The sequence below is a fragment of the Salmo salar genome, chromosome 21, assembly GCF_965601325.2.
Source record: "Salmo salar chromosome 21, fSalSal1, whole genome shotgun sequence".
Taxonomy (NCBI): domain Eukaryota; kingdom Metazoa; phylum Chordata; class Actinopteri; order Salmoniformes; family Salmonidae; genus Salmo; species Salmo salar.
In genome coordinates, this window is record NC_138311.1 from 26,043,349 (window position 1) to 26,052,191 (window position 8,843).

The following is an 8,843-nucleotide window of genomic DNA, read 5'->3' on the forward strand; positions in this document are numbered from 1 at the left end:
TCCGTCAGGTTTAAGATGCAGATATGTTTTTTGCATGGGTTGCGTCTCAATCCACCTAAATTGGCTTTTCGCATCTGCAGTGGAAGGTGGCCGAGCTACAACGGCGTTTATCAGACCATGGGACTTCCTGAAAATCGGTTGTGTCACATGGGTCGTCGAAAGGGGACCAAGGCGCAGCGTGTATAGTGCTCATATTTATTTTATTAATGATAACACATCAACAAAATAACAAAACGACAACCAACAGTTCCGTCAGGTACGTAGACAAAACGGAAAACAACCACCCACAAAACCCAAAGGAAAACAGGCTGCCTAAGTATGGCTTCCAATCAGAGACAACGAAAGACACCTGCCTCTGATTGGAAACCATACCCGGCCAAAACCTGGAAAACAAAACATAGAAATAGAATACTAGAAAACCCCCACATATAAACAGAAAACCCAAAACCACCCAACACAACCACCTGTCACGCCCTGACCGCTCTACTATGGCAAACGACCTCTTACAAGGGTCAGGACGTGACAGGTTGAGCCTACAAACGAACCGTTTATCTCTACGACCCTCACGGGATTAAAGTCTAAAGTCGGTAAGTCGGAAATTAATGGAAGTATGGAGGTAGTTTTGTGGCAACAAAAATAAGGGGCTAAATATGTAAAAAAAAAAAAAAGAAGCTTATATCTCCTAGATATAGGACAGACACGTCAAAACCTTATTTTTATGATCTTTTTGCCATTTATTGTGTTATTCAATGCGTTCAAACATTTCCATATGTTAGCTTAGTAGACTTTTAGAAGTTAAAGTATAATACGGTTTAATAAGGTAATAATAAGGTAATGATGTAATGTGTACACAATGTGAAGCAAGTTCAGGGAGTGTAGTTAATAAATAAATTAACATAGAACAAAATAAGAAACACAGGGAGCGTACAGACATGAACACTGGAACAGAAGCATGAACATTGGAACAGAAACAGTAACACCTAGAGAAAGAACCAAAGGGAGAGACATGTATAGGGAAGGTAATGAGGCAGGTGATGGAGTCCAGGTGAGTCTGATGAGGCGCTGGTGCGTGTAATGATGGTGACAGGTGTGCGTAATAATGAGCAGCCTGGTGACCTTCAGTGCCTGAGGGTGAGTAAACGTGACAGTACCCCCTCCCTGACGCGCCACTCCAGCAGGCCGGTCGATTCTGCTGAGGTGCGGGAACCTGCCGAGGCATCTCGGTAGACTCGGCAACAGACGCTTGACGGGCCAACCGGGTCTTGTAAACCTGACGCACGGAAGCCTGACGAGCCAGCTGAGGCATCCCTGGTTGCGTTGCTCCAGTAGCAACACCCAGACCCGAAGACACCTACATTATTAACAACAAAAAGCACTCCCTGATGCTTCCCTTTGGAGAGGCGATATTCTGTAACATGTACGCTGGGAGTCGGGAAGCAAGTTCAGGAAGTGTAGTTAATAAATAAATGAACGTAGAATAAAACAAGAAACACAGGGAGCGTACAGACACGAACACTGGAACAGAAACAATAACACCTAGGGAAAGAACCAAAGGCAGTGACATATACAGGGAAGGTAATCAGGCAGATGATGGAGTCCTGGTGAGTGAGGCGCTGGTGCGCTTAACGATGGTGACAGGTTGTGTAATAATGAGCAGCCTGGTGACCTTGAGCGCAAGAGAGGGAGTATACATGACAAATGAAGGTCGCTGGTTAAATTTAGCCACTGTGACCCAAGGTGAGTCTGTGACCTTCCTATTTTAGCAGGTGGTGTAGGGGACAGACAGACACACACACACACGCATGCACGCGTGTACACTTTCACACTCCTACACATTTTCACACTCTTACACACACACACACACACACACACACACACACACACACACACACACACACACACACAGTCTTGTACAGCAAACCTTGTGGGGACACAATCCAGTCCCATTCAAAATCCTATTTTCCCTAACTCTTAACCCTAACCCGTACTCTTACCCTAACTCAAAAGCCTAACCTTAACCCTAACCCTAACCCTAGCTCCTAACCCTAAACCTAATTCTAAGCCTATCACTAATTCTAACCTTAACCTTAAATCCCCTAGAAATAGTATTGGACCTTGTAGGGACCAACAAAAATTGTCCCCAGGTGGTCAAAATTTTGTTTGTTTACTATTCTTGTGGGTACTTCTGGTAGTAGTTAACCCCCCCCCCCCCCCCCCCCCCCACACACACACACACACACACACACACACACACACACGTAGTAGTTTAGTTGTGGGAGGGTAGTACAGGGGTATGGGAATGGGCCGCCCCATGCTAACTGATGTTAGACTGGGCAGGAGACCAGCGGGATCTGGGCCCAGAGAGACAGCCTGGATCACATCACACACCGACAGGTCAGGACGGACAGAAGAGGAGAGAACACACTGGACCTGAGAGGGTGATATCACCGTCTCTCCCATCCACTCTCTCCTTTCCCTCCCTCCCTCCTCTTCTCTCCTTACCCAATCCCTCCTCCCCTCTCCCCACACCCCCCCTCTCCTCCCCACTAAGCCATAGCCAAAGATATGAGATCATGATTATAAATCTAATGCTATAAATCTGCTGCCACTCTGACACAGTGTCTTTAACACTTTAATGGCATGACCAGCTTCCAGCCCAGCACTTCTGTTTTGCACTCTTACTGAAATTAACATTTTAAAACAGTACAGTAAAAAGTGAGTGTCTATCTTTACAGTGGGTGGACAGCACTTTTTTCTTATCTGTGGCATTGGAGAAACAGACTTCTGAGTCACAATCTCACTGTAATTCATAAGTGCGTAGGAGAAGGAAAACTCAATTTGTAGACACTGCAAATAGAGTCGACCACAACATGCTGACCACTGCATGTTGATACATGTTTATCTTGCCAGTATAATCAGTGTGCAAGATCTTGAGTCCTCCTATGTGTTGGGTCTTCGTTTTGAAACCTTTTCTAGTTTTTCCTCAATCGCTTTGGCTCATTTTTTGAAACAGTCTTAACATTCTCTAAACTGTAAGTGCAATTGTCACAACTGTTTTATGGGACACCACAACTCTATTGCATGTCTGCAAAATGTAGTAACTCACCCAAAACATTTATCTCATGCTTCAAAACCAGGGTTATTGTGTCAGTAAATTGGCCAATGGCACCAAAATGAAAAGTTTTTTTGTCATCGTGTGATCCGCACTGGTCAAAATGTTTAGATGTTTTTTCACCATGGCAGTCAACCCTGGAAGTGTTTGTTATATACACATTTCAGTTCTGTTCTACTTTTTTGTGGACACTGACTGCTTACTGTACTATATAAGAATGTCCGTTTTGTCTAGCTGAATGCTATTGTGTATCACACTGAGCTGTTTAGATACTGATTTCAACAGTAGGTAAAAGTCTACTGGGAAAAGTCAATACTGTAGTACACAGAAAAAGGATATGCACATTTGTATGTATACAGTACATTTATATTTGTAGTAATGTGTTACATGTAAACAGAAAATTCATGTCCATTTTACATATTTCTTACATGTAAAGTCATATATAGTGAACATCAGCTAGAAAGATGTGTCGGCATCGAGTAATTGTCTCTGGCCCCCTCCCAGTTAGAGGGAGTGATGAGCTCTACAGCAGAGTCTCACAACTCAATTGCTGGTTGAAAACTGTTTTCTGCCCCTCCCAAAAGATAGAATTTGTAGATAATTGGCCCTCTTTCTGGGACTCACCCACAAACAGGACCAAACCTGGCCTGTTGAGGAGTGACAGACTCCATCCTAGCTGGAGGGGTGCTCTCATCTTATCTACGAACATAGACAGGGCTCTAACTCCCTTAGCTCCACAATGAAATAGGGTGCAGGCCAGGCTGCAGGCTGTTAGCCAGCCTGCCAGCTTAGTGGAGTCTGCCACGAGCACAGTCACTGTAGTCAGCTCAGCTATCCCCATTGAGACCGTGTCTGTGCCTCGACCTAGGTTGGGCAAAACTAAACATGGCGGTGTTCGCCTTAGCAATCTCACTGGAATAAAGACCTCCTCCATTCCAACCATTATTGAAAGAGATCGTGATACCTCACAACTCAAAATAGGGCTACTTAATGTTAGATCCCTCACTTCCAAGGCAGTTATAGTCAAGGAACTAATCACTGATCATAATCTTGATGTGTTTGGCCTGACTGAAACATGGCTTAAGCCTGATGAATTTACTGTGTTAAATGAGGCCTCACCTCCTGGTTACACTAGTGACCATATCCCCCGCGCATCCCGCAAAGGCGGAGGTGTTGCTAACATTTACGATAGCAAATTTCAATTAACGAAAAAAAAAATACATTTTCGTCTTTTGAGCTTCTAGTCATGAAATCTATGCAGCCTACTCAATCACTTTTTACAGCTACTGTTTACAGGCCTCCTGGGCCATATACAGCGTTCCTCACTGAGTTCCCTGAATTCCTATTGGACCTTGTAGTCATAGCAGATAATATTCAAATTTTTGGTGACTTTAATATTCACATGGAATATTAAAAATGGCTCCAAAAGGCTTTCGGAGCCATCATCGACTCAGTGGGTTTTGTCCAACATGTCTCTGGACCTACTCACTGCCACAGTCATACTCTAGACCTAGTTTTGTCCCATGGAATAAATGTTGTGGAATCCTGGACTATCGGACCACCATTTTATTACGTTTGCAATCAAAAGAGCATCAAAAGTCATGCTATAAATTCTCAGACAACCCAAAGATTCCTTGATGCCCTTCCAGACTCCCTCTGCCTACCCAAGGACATCAGAGGACAAAAATCAGTTAACCACCTAACTGAGGAACTCAATTTAACCTTGCGCAATACCTTAGATGCAGTTGCACCCCTAAAAATTTTAACATTTGTTATAAGAAACTAGCTCCCTGGTATACAGAAAATACCCGAGCTCTGAAGCAAGCTTCCAGAAAATTGGAACGGAAATGGCGCCACACAAACTGGAAGTCTTCCGACTAGCTTGGAAAGACAGTACCGTGCAGTATCCAAGAGCCCTCACTGCTGCTCGATCATCCTATTTTTCCAACCTATTTGAGGAAAATAAGAACGATCCAAAATTTATTTTTGATACGGTCGCAAAGCTAACTAAAAAGCAGCATTCCCCAAGAGAGGATGGCTTTCACGTCAGCAGTGATAAATTCATGAACTTCTTTGAGGAAAAGATCATGATCATTAGAAAGCAAATTATGGACTCCTCTTTAAATCTGCGTATTCCTCCAAAGCTCAGTTGTCCTGAGTCTGCACAACTCTGCCAGGACCAAGGATCAAGGGAGACACTCAAGTGTTTTAGTACTATATCACTTGACACAATGATGAAAATAATCATGGCCTCTAAACCTTCAAGCTGCATACTGGACCCTATTCCAACTAAACTACTGAAAGAGCTGCTTCCTGTGCTTGGCCCTCCTATGTTGAACATAATAAACGGCTCTCTGTCCACCGGATATGTACAAAACTCACTAAAAGTGGTAGTAATAAAGCCTCTCTTGAAAAAGCCAAACCTTGACCCAGAAAATATAAAAAACTATTGGCCTATATCGAATCTCCGATTCCTCTCAAAAAAAATTGAAAAAGCTGTTGCGCAGCAACTCACTGCCTTCCTGAAGACAAACAATGTATACGAAATGCTTCAGTCTGGTTTTTGACCCCATCATAGCACTGAGACTGCACTTATGAAGGTGGTAAATTACCTTTTAATGGCTTCAGACTGAGGCTCTGCATCTGTCCTCGTGCTCCTAGACCTTAGTGCTGCTTTTGATACCATTGATCACCACATTCTTTTGGAGAGATTGGAAACCCAAATTGGTCTACACGGACAACTTCTGGCCTGGTTTAGATCTTATCTGTCGGAAAGATATCAGTTTGTCTCTGTGAATGGTTTGTCCTCTGACAAATCAACTGTAAATTTTGGTGTTCCTCAAGGTTCCGTTTTAGGACCACTATTGTTTTCACAAAAACTTTTACCTCTTGGGGATGTCATTCGAAAACATAATGTTAACTTTCACTGCTATGTTGATGACACACAGCTGTACATTTCAATGAAACATTGTGAAGCCCCAAAATTGTCCTCGCTGGAAACCTGTGTTTCAGACATATGGAAGTGGATGGCTGCAAACTTTCTACTTTTAAACTCAGAAAAAACAGAGATGCTTGTTCTAGGTCCTAAGAAACAAAGAGATCTTCTGTTGAATCTGACAATTAATCTTGATGGTTGTACAGTCCTCTCAAATAAAACTGTGAAGGACCTCGGCGTTACTCTGGACCCTGATCTCTGTTTTTACGAACATATCAAGATTGTTTCAAGGACAGCTTTTTTCCATCTACGTAACATTGCAAAAATCAGAAACTTTCTGTCCAAAATTGATGCAGAAAAATTAATCCATGCTTTTGTTACTTCTAGGTTAGACTACTGCAATGCTCTACTTTCCGGCTACCCGGATAAAGCACTAAATAAACTTCAGTTAGTGCTAAATACGGCTGCTAGAATCCTGACTAGAACCAAACAATTTGATCATATTACTCCAGTGCTAGCCTCCCTACACTGGCTTCCTGTTAAGGCAAGGGCTGATTTCAAGGTTTTACTGCTTACCTACATTGCATTACATGGGTTTGCTCCTACCTATCTTTCCGATTTGGTCCTGCCGTACATACCTACACGTACGCTACGGTCACAAGACGCAGGCATCCTAACTGTCCCTAGAATTTCTAAGCAAACAGCTGGAGGCAGGGCTTTCTCCTATAGTGATCAATTTTTATGGAATGGTCTGTCTACCCATGTGAGAGACTCAGACTCAGTCTCAACCTTTAAGTCCTTATTGAAGACTCATCTCTTCAGTAGGTCCTATGATTGAGTGTAGTCTGGCCCAGGAGTGTGAAGATGAACGGAAAGGCACTGGAGAAACGAACCGCCCTTGCTGTCTCTGCCTGGCCGGTTCCCCTCTCTCCACTGGGATTCTCTGCCTCTAACCCTATTACAGAGGCTGAGTCACTGGCTTACTGGTGCTCTTCCATGCCGTCCCTAGGAGGGGTGCGTCACTTGAGTGGGTTTAGTCACTGACGTGATCTTCCTGTCTGGGTTGGCGCCCCCCCCCTTGGGTTGTGCCTTGGTGGAGATCTTTGTGGGCTATACTCGGCCTTGTCTCAGGACGGTAAGTTGGTGGTTGAAGATATCCCTCTAGTGGTGTGGGGGCTGTGCTTTGGCAAAGTGGGTGGGGTTATATCCTGCCTGTTTGGCCCTGTCCGGGGGTATCATCGGATGGGGCCACAGTGTCTTCCGACCCCCCCTGTCTCAGGCTCCAGTATTTATGCTGCAGTAGTTTATGTGTTGAGGGGCTAGGGTCAGTCTGTTATATCTGGAGTATTTCTCCTGTCTTATTAGGTGACCTGTGTGAATTTAAGTATGCTCTCTCTAATTCTCTACCTCTTTCTCTCTTTCATTCTCTCCTTTCATTTTTTCTTTCTTTCTCTCGGAGGACCTGAGCCCTAGGACCATGCCTTGGTACTGCCTGGCCTGACGACTCCTTGCTGTCCCCACTCCACCTGGCCGTGCTGCTGCTCCGGTTTCAGCTGTTCTGACGCTTAGGAAGGAGACACGTACTGTCTTCTAGAGATGAACGTACTTTGGTGCGAAAAGTGCAAATCAATCCCAGAACAACAGCAAAGGACCTTGTGAAGATGCTGGTGGAAACAGGTACAAAGTATCTATATCCACAGTAAAACGAGTCCTATATCGATATAACCTGAAAGGCCGCTCAGCAAGGAAGAAGCCACCGCTCCAAAACCTCCATGAAACAGCCAGACTACGGTTTGCAACTGCACATGGGGACAAATATCATCCTTTTTGAAGAAAAGTCCTCTGGTCTGATGAAACAAAACTAGAACTGTTTGGCCACAATGACCATCGTTATGTTTGGAGGAAAAAGGGGGAGGCTTGCAAGCCGAAGAACACCATCCCAACCGTGAAGCACAGGGGTGGCAGCATCATGTTGTGGGGGTGCTTTGCTGCAGGAGGGACTGGTGCACTTCACAAAATACATGGCATCACGAGGGAGGAAAATTATGTGGATATATTGAAGCAACATCTATAGACATCAGTCAGGAAGTTAAAGCTTGGTTGCAAATGGGTCTTCCAAATGGACAATGACCCCAAGCATACTTCCAAAGTTGTGGCAAAATGGCTTAAGGACAACAAAGTCAAGGTATTGGAGTGGCCATCACAAAGCCCTGACCTCAATCCTATAAAACATGTGTGGGCAGAACTGAAAAAGTGTGTGTGAGCAAGGAGGCCTATAAACCTGACTCAGTTACACCAGCTCTGTCAGGAGGAATGGGCCAAAAGTCACCCAACATATTGTGGGAAGCTTGTGGAAGGCTACCTGAAATGTTGACCCAAGTTAAACAATTTAAAGGCAATGCTACACTCAATTAGTATTTGGTATGAAAACTTCTGACCCACTGGGAATGTGATGAAAGAAATAAAAGCTGAAATAAATCATTCTCTCTCCTATTATTCTGACATTTCACATTCTTAAAATAAAGTGGTGGTCCTAATTGACCTAAGACAGGGAATTGGGGCAAACTGAGTTTAAATGTATTTGGTTAAGGTGAATGTAAACTTCCAACTTCAACTGTACGTGTATGTCTGACAGATTTTGATAATTGAATGGATGATTTTGATGACAGCTCACACCATGAGATAATGTTTAGAAGTTGTCAAGAGTATGACAATTTCACCTAGAGTCAACTCATAAGTTTTGATCAGCAAGCCAAGTGCATAAAATTGTTGTGCAAATTGTAGACAATTGTACTT